Source organism: Gossypium hirsutum, chromosome A13 (genome assembly GCF_007990345.1).
Source record: "Gossypium hirsutum isolate 1008001.06 chromosome A13, Gossypium_hirsutum_v2.1, whole genome shotgun sequence".
Taxonomy (NCBI): domain Eukaryota; kingdom Viridiplantae; phylum Streptophyta; class Magnoliopsida; order Malvales; family Malvaceae; genus Gossypium; species Gossypium hirsutum.
The window spans coordinates 104686346-104703333 of NC_053436.1; the positions used below are offsets into that span (position 1 = coordinate 104686346).

The 16988-nt window shown below is 37.8% G+C and overlaps 1 non-coding gene across 1 annotated transcript; it reads right to left on the minus strand.

The window, feature by feature from the left end:
• Positions 1 to 11699: 11699 nt before the first annotated feature.
• Positions 11700 to 11806, minus strand: LOC121213321 (small nucleolar RNA R71). Its single transcript, XR_005908704.1, has one exon. It is a non-coding gene; the product is annotated as a small nucleolar RNA R71 (small nucleolar RNA).
• Positions 11807 to 16988: the final 5182 nt, after the last annotated feature.

Genomic DNA, 16988 nt, shown 5'->3' on the forward strand with positions numbered 1-16988 from the left:
TCATGGATGAATAACTTCTTGGGCGATTATGATATTGTTAGTGGTGTTCCTTTTAGAAATAAAACTTGCCTTTTCAGGGCCAACGATTCTAGGAAAAACAACCGTATATCTATTCGGAATGGTCTTTAGGACCTGCTTGTAAAGAATTAAACACAATTTTATTGGGCGAAATTATGCAAAGTTCTTGCAATTAAAGGGTAGAAGGGATATATCATAGGGTACATTATTGTTATAGAATTAAAAGGTAGAATGAGAAAGTTTCGTGGAAGGGAGCTGAAGATTGAGGAATCAAAGCTAAAAGGTAAACAAGTTAAAGTTGGAAGCTGAAATGATGTTGAAGCTTGAAATTGAAATAATGTAGCTGTTCAAGCCATTTAGTAGTTTCTAAGTTGATGACTTGCATGATTCAGCAAGCAAGAGAAGGGCTAAATTCTATTATGTTATTTTGTTATAAAATGTATCATAAATATAGTATTTCAATGTACTGAAGGATTACGAATGAAATATCAGGAAAAATACCTCTTTTCTCTAAATTATTCTCTGTTTCTCTTTGTCTTTCATTCTTCCTCTTTTCCTTGTTATTTTATCCAACACCTTACTTGTACAACAAACAATTTCTCTTTTATTTTTTTTTACAATTCCTCTCTATCATTTTTTTATACCCTATCATTTCTTTGGGGGAAAATTAACATTTCCCAAGAAAGAAAAGAACATTTGCAAATGGTGCCACTCAAGGAAACTAAACAAGTGCCGAAACCCAAGGGAGATGGTAATGGAAACTTCTTATGTCATGATTGCAATCAATATTTTAGTACTTTGGATGAGATGAGACATGGTGTGGCTATAGTGCATAGTTTGATATGTGTCTGAGGGAAAAGAATCGAGTTGCTGAGTTGAAAGGGAAAGAGGAGGCTTAGAAGGAGCAGAGGAAACATGATTAAAAGAATAGAAAATTGGCTAAAGAAATGAAAAAAGAAGAAGAAAGAAACAGAAACAAAATGAGAACAAGAAAAAAAACAAGGAGGAGAAGCAAAAGAAAAATTCTGCGTCTAAAAAAGGTATTAAAACTTTTAATAATTTCTCTTAAAATGTTTTTGTGATTTTCTGTAAATATTAGTATTGTATTGGTTTTCATTCTTATTTTAGGCAACTAGAAATAAAAAGATTCAAGCAAATGAGAAGCTAAGAATCTTCACAATGCTTGAGAATGTAAATAAGAGAGAGGTGGGATGGTGATTGTGATTGTTTTTCTTTTTCTTTATGAATGTGCTTCTATCAACATGACACTGAAGAGTAAGATGACTTACGTAAGATGACTTACGAACTAACACATTTTTCCCCGTTGACTTAACCCATTTTACTAAAACAGACACTAGGAAATTATGAATACATTTTCCAAATGTATCAAAGACACCCTAACTGTTATGTTTCATCTTTGCTTCTCTAATATCACTCTTTTCAAAATCTATTGTTTGATACTGGTTAATAACTCTAATGCATGAAAACTGAGGCCTAATATAGGGCTTGTGATCTTTTTATTTGATTGTAATTTGAGATTTTTTTCGAGATTATATTATTTTTCATTGGATAAGTTAATTATATTTTATTTTCAGTTTCATTAGTTTGATAATATCAATTATGCATCACTTTCAAATCTTACTTAAAAATAATAATTTTGTGGGTTTTTATGATGGCACTAACATTAATAACATAGCTACCAAATTTGAGACCATTGACTTGATTTAATGGATAAAAACTGCTCTGTCCCTGTCATTCCAAGCAAATCAAAAATAGGTAATATGATAAAGGACACCCTTGCCTGATGCCCTTAACTAGACTGAACTTCTGAGTAGGCACTCTGTTCCATAAAATCTACATAGTTGAACTCGTGATGGTTGACGTAATAACTTTTCAAAGGAAATCTAGAATGCTTGCTGCCTAAAGGGAGGCATCTATAAATTCTCATCTCATTTTGTTATAGGCCTTCTCCAAATCTATCTTGAGGGCAATCAATCATTTGTGTTTGCTTCTCATGGAACGAATAATTCTTAAGCCATTATGATATTGTTAGTGATGTATCTTCCAATAATAAAACTTGCTTGTTCTGGGTTAATGATTCTAGGAAAAATAATCTTAAATCTATTTGGAATGATCTTTATGACCTACTTGTAAAGAACTAAACACAAGTTTTGTAATTCCTTGAATATATATTTCTATTTCTATGAAAATGTGACACAAATGTGTATCTGCTTCAGTGGTTAAGTGTTCTGGGTGTGTGTGAGAGATCTTAGGTTTAGGTTTCACCTTTGCTAAATTTTGTTACTTTTTGATCCAAGCCTTACTTTTGTTCAGTGGGCTTATATTTAATTATCTGTAAAATTACATCAAAATGAGCCTATTAGTTCAAGTGGTAAGGGTGTTGGTGTGTTAATGGTTCTGTGTTTGAATCCCTACGCAAGCGTGGGTATTATTTTTGCTCGGTTTAGTGATTGAGTTTCAGTCGAATTAGAATTCTGAGTAGTGAGTAGTTTTGATGGAGAAAATCTAGGGATAGGCTGTTATATCTGATTTTATTTTTATTTTTAATTTTCCCTAAAATTCTGGTTTATTCCTGACATTATTCATCTTCTAAAAAAATGAAAAATGCCCAATCTTGCTCCGTCTCATTTACTCTCTGTCAAAGGGTTAATTTTTAATTCGTTTTCTTAACTTTGCCTTAATCCTTGTTCTCGTGCGATCTGAACGTTTGGTTTTGGTATTGGGTAAATGGGTTTGTGTTTGCATACTTTTGTCATTTATTTTCTGAGGGTTAAATCTTTGCTGTACTTTTTGCATAGGAGAAGTGTGGAAACAACAGTTTCTTTGCAAAAATTGAACTTGTGCGAGTAAACGGGGGTGTAGATGGTAAGTGAGTCTGCCTTATTCGGTTTATATTGGAGGAGTTTGTTAATCGATGGCTAATTTCGTTTTGGGTATTCTATTTTTAGGTCCCGGAAGGCTTAGGATTATCATAACCGTAAAAGGTGTGTACCCAAAACACAGAAGAACGAGATTTAGAAAAAGCCAAAAAATGAATTTGTGGATGCCACACCGGTGTGTGGTCACCCATGTGGTAGGCCATGTGCCAGTATACGGTCGTCTAGTCGATGAAGGCATGGTCGTGCACAGGAGACGGCTGTGTAGTGGCTTGAGTGTGGCCGTGTGGACCACATAGGCAAGGCCAATCTGGGCGTGTGGACTCACATGGGTATGTCACACGGGCGTGTGGATTTAGGGCCAGGCCGTGTAGGCCACACGGGCAAGGCCAATCTAGGTGTGTGGGCTACACGAGTGTGTGGGCCCAAATGGGCATAGGGGCCCGTTATATTGAAATATTTCGTAGGGTCACACGGGTCATCCTAATCTGCTGTGGGCCTACCATAGGGTCGGTAAAGGCTAACTAAACCCTAAAGCTATGTGATCTATTAGACTGTAATACAGTTTTGAGTATTTTTATATTATGAATATCTGTTATTTATTTCTATAAGCATGTTAAGCATGATCTATCTATTAATTCTGTATGTATGCTTTGTAGCTATTTGGGGTAGGATAGATATATCAGGAGGAAGTATTCTGTACGACGTTAATCACCCATATTCTGGCAGCTTGACTGCATATTTTCTGATATATGTGTCTTCATGGCACAACGTGGTGTGTAGGGATCGTTGGGTGTTTTTAACCCCACATAATGTGATGGGATGGTTGGAGATAGTGTGTAGAGGATGGGGGTAGGATTTTTTATATCTGAATATGATTCTGTAATCTGAAATCTGAATCTAGATCTGTACCTATTTCTGTCTGCGATTGTAATTCTGTATGTTTGAATGCTTAATTCTGCTGGGTTACACACTGAGTTTTCGTAAACTCACATCTATTTGTTTATTCTGTTAGGCAATCTATAGTTTTAGGCGAACTGGTGTTACAGGGACTCAACGGTATCCACATATTCGTAAAACTGCTTAAAGTCATTTATTTATGGTTTTTCTATAATTTGGTAATTGTTTTGAGAGTTGTAATTTTTGGGGACTCTCTGGACTATTTGATTTTTAACTGGTTATTTCTGATTTAATTGCTTTGGTAAAATGTTTTATTAAAAACAACAGTTTTATGCAAACAATGACTTTCCTAAAAACACGACTGCATTTTCAAACATAAATGATTAAAGCTTCTGCTGTAATAAGTAATTGGCAAATAAACTGTTAAAATGATGTTTTCTGTATTAAACACGAATGAATGTGGGTTTTATAGATGATTAGTTAATTAAATCAATCTGTCTTCAAAATCTTTCCATGTGACATCACCAAATTCGGCCATAACGTTTAGGCCGAATTTGGGGTGTTACATTTAGTGGTATTACAACCAGGTTACAAAACTCGGCTGTAAATTTTGGGTTCCAAAATTTTGTTTTAAAAGTATTGGATTTTAAATAATTTGAATAAATTGGAAAAGTGTGTGGTACATCGAGTCTCCGGCACCGATCCTGTAAGTATCTCTATATTTAGTTTAAACTGTTCTGAAACACTGTAGTTAGTACTCTTTGAAACTGTACTGAGATGGTTGGAAGACTTAAACCTCTGAAAACACTTCTGAACTTCTGATAAATTGTACATAAAATATCTGTTAATAAATACTGAAACTGATGCATAAAACTTTTAATGTAGATAAAATTTGAATTAGATAATAAGTGCTCGTGGAATTTGCTGACGTGGTACTCGTGGACATGGAAGAGGCCGTAAGGGGCTCGAGCTGAGTTTTCCTCTCTGGGCAGTATGCTAAATTTGGATACGAGTGAGACGCTAATTTCGCCTGCTACTGAGATTGAGTCTCAGAGTCGCGTGGCTGGGGATGACGCACTGTCCCAAGCCATGCTGAGGATTTTGGAGAGGGTCACTAGACCCAATTCTGGAAATGAGGACTGTGGGTCGGTAACTGAACAACTCTGGTCTAATGAAGCTGAGCTGTTTAGGGGTGTCACTAGAGTCACCCTAGTGTGGCCGAGTATTGGTTGGAGGCCACGAAAAGAATTATGAATGATCTCAACTGCACTTCTGAGCAGAAACTGAAGGGTGCAGTCTCTCTACTTCACGATAAGGCTTATCAGTGGTGGCTGGCAGTTGTGGAGGGTACTTAGCATGGTCGTCTGACCTAGGACTTCTTTAAGACCACTTTCCAGAGCAAGTATGTGGGAGTGAGCTATGTGGATGCTTGTAGGTGTGAATTCATGAATCTCACACAAGGGGATAGTTCTATGGCTGAGTATGAGGTCGGATTTCTGATGTTGAGCTGCTACGCTCGAGGCATGATAGCGTCTGAGTACAAGAGGTGTGTTCACTTTGAGGACGGATTGAGGGATAACTTAAGAGCACTGATTGCTCCACAGAGGGAGCGATAGTTTGTTGTTCTGGTGGAAAAGGCAAAGATCACTGAGGATGTTAAGCGCGTAGAGTGCCAGAATAAGGACATAGATAAAGGTAAGAACAAGAGGGATTCAGAACCCTCAAGTTCTGTGCAGAAGCCTAAGAAAAATGCCTGATCTAATGGGCCAGTTAGAGTAGGGGATTCTGTTACTCCTACTGGGATTCAGAAGTCCAGTGACTGTGGTAGGCACCATCCGGGAGAGTGTTTGACGAGGATTGGGCCTTGTTTAAGGTGTGTGTCTCTTGAGCACCGCATTAGAAACTGTCCGCAGTTGACAGATCAGATATAAGCGTTAGCACCGAGTTCTGTACAGTCTAAGAGGGCAGTTCAGCAGCCACCCAGGGGTTGTGGAGCGGCTAGGGGTGGTAATGGTTTGGGCTGTAGGCAAAGAGCACCAGACAGAGGTGCTAATAAAACAGAGGCGAGGCAGCCTGCACTTGTTTATGCTGCTTGACGCCGAGAGGATCGGGATACTTCGGACGTTATTATCGGTACGTTTTTAATTTCTGATATACCTTATACTGCTCTTATAGACACAGGTTCTACAGACTCTTATGTAGCTAGCGCTGTATCTGAAAACTTGGGGGTTACTGTTGAGAGCACTTCTAGTGAAATCACTGTATTGAGTCCGTTGGGGCAGTCTGTTCGGGTTAGTAAACTCTTTAGGGGTGTTCCGTTAGAGGTCCAGAGGATTGTTTTTTTGGCAGATCAGATGGAGCTTCTATTTGGAGAGTTCGACTCAAGCATCGGGTTAGTTTAGACTGTACTACTAAGAGAGTCGTTCTGAGGACTAAGGATGAAAAAGAAGTGGTCATGATCGAAAAGCATCAAGATTATCTGTCCAATGTGATCTTCACTCTTGTGGTTGAGAAACTGGTTCGAAAAAGGTGTGAGGCATACTTAGCTTATGTTAGTATTTCTGGTTCGGGAAACTTTTCTGTTGGGAATATCAGAACTGTAAGGGATTTTTCGGATGTTTTTCCTCAGGAGTTACCAAGTTTACCTCTGAATCGAGAGGTTGAGTTTGAGATTGAGCTTCTTTCGGGTATAGCTTTGGTGTCCATCGCTCCCTACCGTATGGCACCGAAAGAGTTTACTGAGCTTAAGGCTCAACTGCAGGAGCTTTTGGACCGTGGTTTCATCCGTCCTAGTGTGTCTCTGTAGGAAGCACCAGTTCTGTTTGTTAAGAAGAAGGATGGGACCATAAGGATGTGTATTGATTATCGATAGCTGAATTAGTTGACCGTGAAGAATAAGTATCTGCTTCCGAGGATTGGTGACGTATTTGATCAGTTTCGAGGGGCTTTTGGATTTAGAACTCGTTATGGACATTACGAGTTTCTAGTTATGCCTTTTGGATTGATAAATGCTTTGGCTGTATTCATGGATTTGATGAACCGAGTGTTTCAGCCTTATCTGGATTAGTTCGTCGTAGTCCTCATCGACGACATTCTGGTTTACTCTAAGACTGGGGATGAGCATGATGAGCATCTTAGAGTTATGTTTTAGATTCTCCGAGAAAAGCAGTTCTGCGTTAAGTTGAGGAAGTGCGAGTTCTGATTGCTAGAGGTAACCTTCTTGGGGCATGTGGTTTCTACTGAGGGGATTTGTGTAGATCCGAAGAAGATTGAGGTTGTACTGGATTAGAAACAGCCTAGGAATGTGTCTGAGATCCGTAACTTTTTGAGTTTGGTAGGTTATTATCATCGGTTTGTTGAGGGATTCTCTTTAATTGCAGCTTCCTTGACTAAGCTTCTACGTAAGGGTATGCCTTTTGTCTGGACTGATACGCAGCAATCAAGTTTTGAAAAGCTCAAGTTTGTTCTGACTCAGGCTCTTATCCTAATACAGCATGAATCTAAAAAAGAGTTTGTGGTTTACAGTGACGTGTCACATATTGGTTTGAGATGCGTTATAATGCAAGATTGTAAGGTTGTAGCTTATGCGTCCCTTCAGCTTAAGACACACGAAGGGAACTATCAGACGCATGATCTTGAGTTGGCTGCGGTTGTCTTTGTGTTGAAAATTTGGGTGCATTATCTCTATGGTGAGAGGTGTATTATCTATACTGATTAGAAGAGCCTCAAGTATTTCCTCACTCAGAAGGAGCTGAACCTTAGGCAGCGACGATGGATTAAGCTGCTTAATGACTATGACTGCACCATAGAGTGTCACCCTGGTAAGGCCAATGTGGTGGTCGATGCTCTAAGCTGTAGAGTGGTGATTGATCTGAGGGAGATGTTTGCTTGCTTTAGTCTGTTTGATGATGGGAGTTTGTTGGTCGAGTTACAGATTAAGCTGACTTGGATTGATGAGATTCGAGATAAGCAGTGTGCGGTACTATCAGGTTGAGAGTGGTACTACTTTTGATTTGAGGTTAAATAATGATGGTGTGTTATGTTTTCGAGGACGGGCCTGTGTGCCAAATGATTATGATATGAGACAGTCGATTCTAATGGAGGCGCATAGTAGCCCTTATACTATGCATCCTAATGGTAATAAGATGTAACAAGATCTCTGTGAACTGTACTGGTGGCCGAGTTTGAAGCGTGAGGTTACCAATTTTGTGGCTCGATGCCTAACGTGTTAGCAAGTTAAGACTGAACATCAGTTGCCTTCGGTTTGCTACAACCCATTAAGATTCCCTTATGGAAATGAGAGCGTGTGACGATAGATTGCGTTAGTGGGTTACCCTTGACACCCAATAAGAAGAAATCTGTTTGGGTCATCGTGGATCAATTGACCAAGTTTGCTCACTTCTTTCCGGTTCAGAAGGGCTACTATCTGTAGAAGCTAGTGAAGCTCTACATTTTGGAGATTGTGAGACTTCATGGGGTACCTATTTTGATCATTTCTGATAGGGATCCTCGCTTCATATCTCGGTTCTTAAAAAAAGTTGCATGAGGCTTTGGGTTCGAGGTTGGACTTCAGTACTGCGTACCTCCCTCACACCAATGGCCAATCTGAGAGGGTGGTTCAGTACTGCTTCGGAGTTGTGTGATTGGTTTCCGAGGTAGTTGGAAGGATTATCTGCCGCTAGCTGAGTTCGCCTACAATAACAGTTTCCAGTCTAGCATCCAGATGACACCTTACGAGGCTCTGTATGGTTGTAAGTGTCGAACTCTGTTGTGTTGGACTGAGTTAGGTGAATGTCAGGTTTTGGGTCTTGAGTTTGTTTCTGAGACAGAGGATAAGGTGCGATTGATTTAGGATTGTTTGAAAGCGGCTTCTGATAGACAGAAGTCTTATATGGATTTGAAAAGGAAGGATATTGAGTATTCTGTAGCGGACTTCGTCTTTCTTAAGGTTTTTCCATGAAAGAAAGTTTTGAGATTTGGTCGTAAGGGCTTGCCCTTGGTTTATTAGGCTGTATAGGATTCTGATACAAGTGGGACTGGTTGCTTATCAGCTAGAACTACCTCTAGAGTTGGTCCGTATCCATGGCGTCTTCTATGTTTCGATGTTGAGGAGGTATCAGTCTAATTCTTCCCACATTGTCTTTGTTGGGGAGATATAGGTTAGACCTGACTTGACTTTTGAGGAGGAGCCGGTTCAGATTTTGGATTGTGATGTTAAAGTTTTGAGACGGAAGTCCATTCCTTTAGTGAAGGTTCTGTGGTAGAATCGTGGCTTTGAGGAAGCCACATGGGAACCTGAGGACACAAAGCGTCAGCAGTATCCTCATATGTTCTAACCAGGTAAATTTCGAGGTCAAAATTTCTTTTAGGGGGTAGAGTTGTAACAACCTAAATATTATATGTCTGTTTCTATGAAAATGTGACACAGATATGTATTTGCTTTAGTGGTTAAGTGTTCTGGGTGTGTGTGTGAGGTCTTGGGTTTAAGTCTCATCTTTGCTAAATTTTGTTACTTTTTGATCCAAGCTTTACTTTGGTTCAGTGGGCTTATATTTAATTATCTGTAAAACCACATTAGAATGAGCCTGTTGGTTCGAGTGGTAAGGGTGTTGGTGTGTTAGAGGTCCTGTGTTTGAATCTCTGCACGAGCATAGGTATTATTTTTGCTCGATTTAGTGGTTGAGTTTTAGTAGAATTAGAGTTCTGAGTAGTGGGTAGTTTTGATGGAGAAAATCTGGGGATAGGCTGTTATATCTGATTTTATTTTTATTTTTTATTTTTAATTTTGCCCTAAAATTCTGGTTTCTTCCTGACGTTACTCATTGATAAGTCATAATATATTCATATTTTTATCTCATGCTTGGCATATTTTTGGATATTTTATCATAAGATTTAATGAATTCGATGGTTCTAATCCTTTAATTTCATGTTTCATACTCAGGAGAGCTTAGGATAGCAAAAAGAGCAAAAAACGGGCCAAAAATGGACAAATTGGGCCTAATTCAGTGTTTCACACTGCCTAGGCACTTCCATACGAGTAATCTACACACCTGTGTGTAGCATAGGGGTATGCTACACGGCCGTATGTCATGGCCGTGTCGATATTAAACCAAGTCAGAATTGTACACGGCCTGAGGACCTTCACACGGGCGTGGCACATGGCCGTGCCCCTATCGAGCCAAAATTTAATTCTATTCGGAAAAGGCTAATTTTGGGCTATTTTGGGCATTCCAAAGTCTATATAAACACCCTAGAAGAGGATCAAGGGGGGACGCGGAGTAGAAAGGAGAAAAGACTCAAGGATAGCCATCGGAATCAGCTCAGAAGTAGGATCTACTTCAAGACTGAAGATCTCCATTCAATTTCCTTAGAAGTTCTTTGGATTTCTTTATGTTTTGTTGTTTTCCCAATTTTGAGATGTTTTCCATTATTATGAACTAAACTCCCTAAATACCTAAGGGAGATGAAATCTAAGATAGATCTTATTACTATTTGAATTATATGATAAATACTTGTTCTTATTCTTAATTGTGAGTTTTAACCCTTGCTTTAATATTCCAGGATATTAATTCAAGTTTTTGATGTGCTTATTTAGTGGAGCAAAAGTTCATGTTTAAGAGTAGATCATTCATAATTAAGCGGAGTTGCATGCAATTCTAGAGATAGGACGACATAAATCTGCCGGTTCAGAGTCAAATCTAATAAGAGAATCCATAGACCGAGTTAATGTGACAATAGAGGTTTTAATTAGAAAGAGATTTCTATTAATCAACCTAGAGTCAGTTGTTTTTAATCTCGAGAGAGATAATTACATAAACTAGGGATTTCTACGGATTAAGTCAAGTGAATAAATTGTCTAATTTAGAAGTAATAAGTGATGTCTAGGTGGATTCTTCCTTGGGTATTATCTTCTCCTTCGGTTTTCTAAAAAGTATTTTCCAACTTTAATCTCTATCGTAATCTTAGTTAATTAGATAATTAGTTTTAGTTTAAAAATATCCTTTAATTCTTAGGCTAGATAATAAAAAGATAGTAATTACTAGTACTTTTAGTCCTTGTGGATACGATATTCCCGGTCTCACCATAACTATACTACTGTTCGATAGGTGTGCTAGCCTTAGTCGAATTTTTTAGTTAGTTTCACGACCATCAAGTTTTTGGCGCCTTTGCCGGGGACTAAGATATTAGGAACGCTTAATTTTTATTACTTTAGCCATTTTTTATTTTTATTGCAATTTAATTTTGTTTTTGTTTTAATTACTAAATTTTCTTTTATTTACTTCTGGCAGGTTTTTAAAGGTTATGACTAGAAGAAACCCATTAGGACCTTTGCTTTTTGATAGTGAGATCGAGAGCACAGCTCGTAGAAACCAAAGAGAAATAAGGCAAAGCCTAGAATACATAGAGGAAGAGCGAGAGGACGATATTCACACTAATACTGAGGAGATGGTTGAAAATCAAAATAATCTGTTACTTCCTGTGGTTGCTGCAAATCCAGTAGATTAGAACCCCGCTCCTTGTACTATGTATGATTATGCTAAACCTACTTTAACAGGAACTGAATCGAGTATAGTCAAACCTGCTTTTGCTGCAAATAATTTTGAACTGAAACCTAACACGATTCAAATGATACAACAGTTTGTTCAGTTTGATGGTTTACAAGACGAGGATCCAAACACTCATTTAGCAAATTTTCTGAAATTCTGTGACACTTTTAAGATTAATGGTGTTTCTGACGATGCCATTCACCTTCAGTTATTTCCCTTTTCATTGAGGAATAAGGCTAAACAGTGGTTGAACTCGTTCCCACGAGGATGAATCACCACTTGGGAACAAATGATTGAAAAATTTTTACTTAAATAATTTCCACCGGCTAAAACGGCTAAACTGAGGAATGATATCTCTTCTTTTGTATAGATGGATTTAGAAACTCTTTATGATGCATGTGAGAGATACGAAGATTTATTGAGAAGGTGCCCTCACCATGGGTTGCCTGTTTGGCTACAAGTTCAAACTTTCCACAACAATTTGAATCCCTCGACTAGACAAATGATTGACGCAGCTGCTGGTGGAACTATCAATAATAAGACACCTGAAGAGACTTATGAGTTTATAGAAGAGATGTCATTGAATAGTTATCAGTGGCAAGTCATGCGGACAAAATCGAAAAAAGCAGTCGACGTTTTTAACGTTGATTCGGTTACTATACTTTCCAATTAGGTAGAACTTTTGAATAGAAAAATTGATGGTCTACTTGGTTCTACACAGGTTCATCCAGTAATGTAGTGCGATGCAAATGGACTTGGAATGAGTAATTTAGAATATCCATCCTACGGTCTTAACATGGAGAATGAGCAAATGAATTATATGGGTAATAATCCTCGGCCTCAAAATAATCCTTATAGTAACACTTACAATGCAGGTTGGAGGAACCATCCAAATTTCTCGTGGGGAGGCCAAGACAATCAAAGACCACCACCCCCTCCAGGCTTCCAACAACAACCTTACTAGCAAGAGAAAAAGCCGAACCTTGAAGAGATGATGACAAAGTTTATTTCAGTAGCAGAGACTCATTTTCAGAACCCTGAAACTGCACTTAAAAATTAGCAAGCATCAATTCAAGGGCTCGAGAATCAAATAGGACAGCTAGCTAAGTTGATTTCAGATAGACCACAAGGTAGCTTGCCAAGTAACACCGAAACTAACCCAAGAGAACAACTTCATGTCAATACTGTTCGAGATGAAGAAGGGTTAGTTGAATCAGATCCAGAACCGAGGCGAGGATCTATGGTAAGTAAAGGTAAGATTGAGGTGAATCACAGCGAACATAAACCGGTAAGTAGAGAGTATAACCTCGAGTGCCATATCCCAACGCAACTAAGAAAGACCACACCAACGAACAATTTGGTAAATTTCTTAAACTTTAGCATGCTATAGTTTAGTAAATGTAGCATGTTATAGTTAAAAGTGCCCAATTGCTATGGTTTAGTAAATGTGAAGTCCTTATGATGTAATTAGACCATGATTAGTGGAATTTGACATAAATGGTCAACCATTAAATGTTTTGTTAATGTTTTAATTAAGGTTAAAATGGTAATTATATAATTAAGTTAATTATAACAAAACATAACAAAATGGTTCATTATTTTCTCATATTTTCCAACTGAAAATTAGAAGAGAAGAAAGCCGTATGTGTTTTGCTCGATTTTTGATGATTTCTACATTTTTGTGATCGTTGCTTTGAGTACTAGCTAGCCCGTGCCTCAATTTTTGAATTGGTTGATGAATTTGTGAGTGCCATTAATCGTAGCTTAATGTTTTTGAGTGTTGATGATGGAAAATGAACAATTGTTGATAGATTAATATGTTTTTTGTTAAGTGATTTTTGGTAAAAATACAAATTAGGGATTAAATTGTGAAAAGATGAAAATGTGGTGTTAAAAATGTGATTAAATATGAAATATAGGCTGCGGGTATTATGGTAATTCAGCTAAGCATGGATTAAATTGAATTGTGTGAATTTGATATATTTGAGAAATAGAGACTAAATTGATTAAATGTGAAAGTCTAGGGTCTAATGTGTAAAAATGCCCAAATGTGTGTTGTGAACTTAATTGAAAGATTATGTGATTAAATGGGTTGAATTTGTTATAATATAGATAAAAAAAGGAACCCGGACTTAGATCGAGGTAAGAACAAATTATTCGACTAATCGACTAGTTTCATCGTTTTTACGTCCGAGGTAAGTTCTTACATGATAAAGATTGTTACAATTATGTTTTAATGCTTTAATATTGCATAAATTATATATGTATGATACGATGGTTGTGTACGGCGACGAATTGATTATGTTTGGCACTTGTGTGCGTATCGAGATAGCTTCGGCTATATAAAGCACTTAGTGTGCGAATCGAAATAGCTTCGACTATATATGGCACTTAGTGTGCTAGACTGAGATAGCTTCGGCTATGAGAGGTAGTTAGTGTGCAAGATTATAATAGCTTCAGCTATGCTTTGGCACTTAGTGTGCAAGATTTCGAGTATTCGACATTATCACGTAAAGGTATGAGTTTGATATGAATTTGTACAGGTATGTACATATAAAACATGAAATCCAAATAGAAGAAGTTATGAACTTGTTCATAAACACTTAAGTAAGTATGAGGAAAGTTTGTTGGTCATCATGATTTAGATATTAATCAGTAAGAATTGATGATTTGTATATTATGAACTGTTGAGTATATTTAGTACGAACTTACTAAGCTATGAAGCTTACTGTGTGTTATTTTTTTATGTTTTATAGAGAATCAAAGCTAACTTGGACTTGGGGATCGTCGGGAAGCGTTATCACACAATTGATCATTTTGTTGGTACTTTTTAAGCTTTGTACATATGGTATATTGTATGTATAGGCTAGTGTCATCTTAATATGTTTTGAGTTATGATATTAGCCATGAGATTTGGCTTGTAAATGTTAGTGTGTATGGCCATTTAAGTTGGCTTGAATTATATGTTTGATAAGTGATATATGCGACGTATATAATTTTTTATATGTTGGCTTGTTTTGGTATGTTTGCCATAGTTGTTGATATAGCTAAATGGTTGTTCATTTGGTTAATTATTAGTTGATATATTAATGCTTAGAAGGTTGGCATATTGTGGTTTGAATTTGAGATGATGATATGGTGCAATTTGTGTCATGATATAGATGATATTTTGATGAGGAAATGCATTTAGAACTTATGTAGTCTTGATGATTTTGGCTTATTGTTTTGGTAAGTTTATGAATATGGAATTGAGTAGTTGAAATGGTTGTGGATGGATGGCATGATATGTGTATGAATTGGCATATTTTGATTGTCTATATATGTGTTGAAATGGTACCAATTTGGTTGCTATGTATGCATGAGAAAAGGGTGGCAAATTGGCATTACAAATGATCTATTTTTGTCCACACGGGCAGAGACACGGGCGTGTGTCTCAGTCGTGTGCGACACACGGTCATGCTACACGGTCGTGTGTCCCCTGGGGTACCCTTTCAAATTAAGTCAGTATACCCTACAGGTTTGACACGGTCTAGATGCACAGGCGTGTGTATTGGCTGTGTGTGACACACAGGCTGGCACATGGGCGTGTGGCAGGTCATGTGGCACAAGTCAGTAACCTCTTCAGCTTTTCCACGGTCATGACACACGGGCGTGTCCTCGGTCGTGTGGTGCAAGTCAGAATGTATGCCTTGTTTTCGTACGGCTTGTGACACAGGTGTGTCTGGTGTCACACGGCCTGTTCACTGTCACACGGCCTGTTCACGTGGGCGTATGACCCTTTAATGTTGAAAAATTTTCTAAGTTTCCTAAAGTTTGCAAATGTTATCGGTTTAGTCCCGAACCACTTCTAAATATGTTTTAAGGTCTCGTAGAGCCTTACAAGGGATATTGTGAATGTTTTAAATGGGTTTTGAGTATGAATGGATTTTGAGTGTGAATGTATAAATGTATGTGGATGAGGTGTGTAATCCGGTAATGCCTCGTAACCCTATTCCGGTGACGGATACGGGTTAGGGGTGTTACAAAATGAGTCCGCCTTATTCGATTTAGATTGGAGGAGTTTGTTAATCGATGGCTAATTTCATTCTGGGTATTCTATTTTAGGTTCTAGAGGGCTCGGGATTACTTTTACATCATAATTGTAAAAGGTGTGTACCCAAAACATAGAAAAATGAGATTCGACAAAAACTGAAAAATAAATATGTTGACGTTACACGGGTGTGTGGTCACCCGTGTGGTAGGCCATGTGCGAGTACACAACCGTGCGGTCTACGAAGGCATGGCCGTACGTAGCACACGACCATATGGTGGCTCAAGTGTGGCCATATGGGCCACACGGGCAAGGCCAACCTGGGCGTGTGGGCCACATTGGCATGTCACACGGGAGTGTGGATTTAGGGCTAGGCCGTGTGGGCCACACGAGAATGTGGGCCCACACGGGCATGTAGGCCCATTTTACTGAAATATTTCATAGGGTCACGCGGGTCATCCTAATCGACTGTGGGCCTACCATAGGGTTAGTAAAGGCTAACTAAATTCTAAAACTATGTGATATGTTAAACTGTAATACTGCTCTGAGCATGTCTATGCTATGAATATCTGTTATCTGTTTATAGAAGCATGTTAAGCATGATCTATCTATTAATTCTGTATGTATGCTCTGTAACTGTTTGGGGTGGGATTGATATATCAGGAGGAAGTATTATGTACGATGTTAATCGCCCATATCCTAACAGCTTAACTGCATATTTTCAGATATATGTGTCTTCATGGCATAACGTGGTGTGTAAGGATGGGTGGGTGTTTTTAACCTCACATGGTGTGATGGGATGGTCAGAGATGGTGTGTAGAGGATTTTGTAATATGATATCTGAATCTGATTTTGTAATTTGATATCTGAATCTGGATCTGTATCTGTTTCTGTCTGTGATTGTAATTTTGTATTTTTGCATGCTTAATTCTGTTGGGTTACACACTGAGTTTACGTAAACTCACATCAGTTTGTTTATTATGTCAGGTAATCCGCGGTATTAGGCAGACTGGTGCTGCAGGGACTCAGCGGTAATCACATATTCGTAAAACTGCTTAAAGTCATTTATAGTTTTTCTATGATTTGGTAATTGTTTTGAGAGTTGTAATTTTTTGGGACTTTCTGGACTGTTTTATTTTTAACTTGTTATTTCTAATTTAATTACTTTGGTAAAACGTTTTATTAAAAACAACGGTTTTGTGCAAACAATGACTTTCCTAAAAACACGACTACGTTTTCAAACATAAATGATTAAAACTTCCGCTGTAATAAGTAATTGACAAATAAACTATTAAAATAATGTTCTTTGTATTAAACATGAAGGAATGTGGGTTTTATAGATGATTAGTTAATTAAATCAACCTGTTTTCAAAATCTTTCCATGTGACATCACCAAATTTGGCATCTAGGCCGGGTTGTGTAACAGTTCAATTTTGACCCTAGTCGAAACAGTTGTTTCGGGACCAGATATCCGAGTCAAAAAATAGTTAAATATTATTTTCCATGCTTATGATGTGTGAATTAGCATATGTGAAAGTTTCGTCTGAAAATTTAATTGTTTGTGTGCTTAATTTGATAAAAGGACCTAATCGCGTA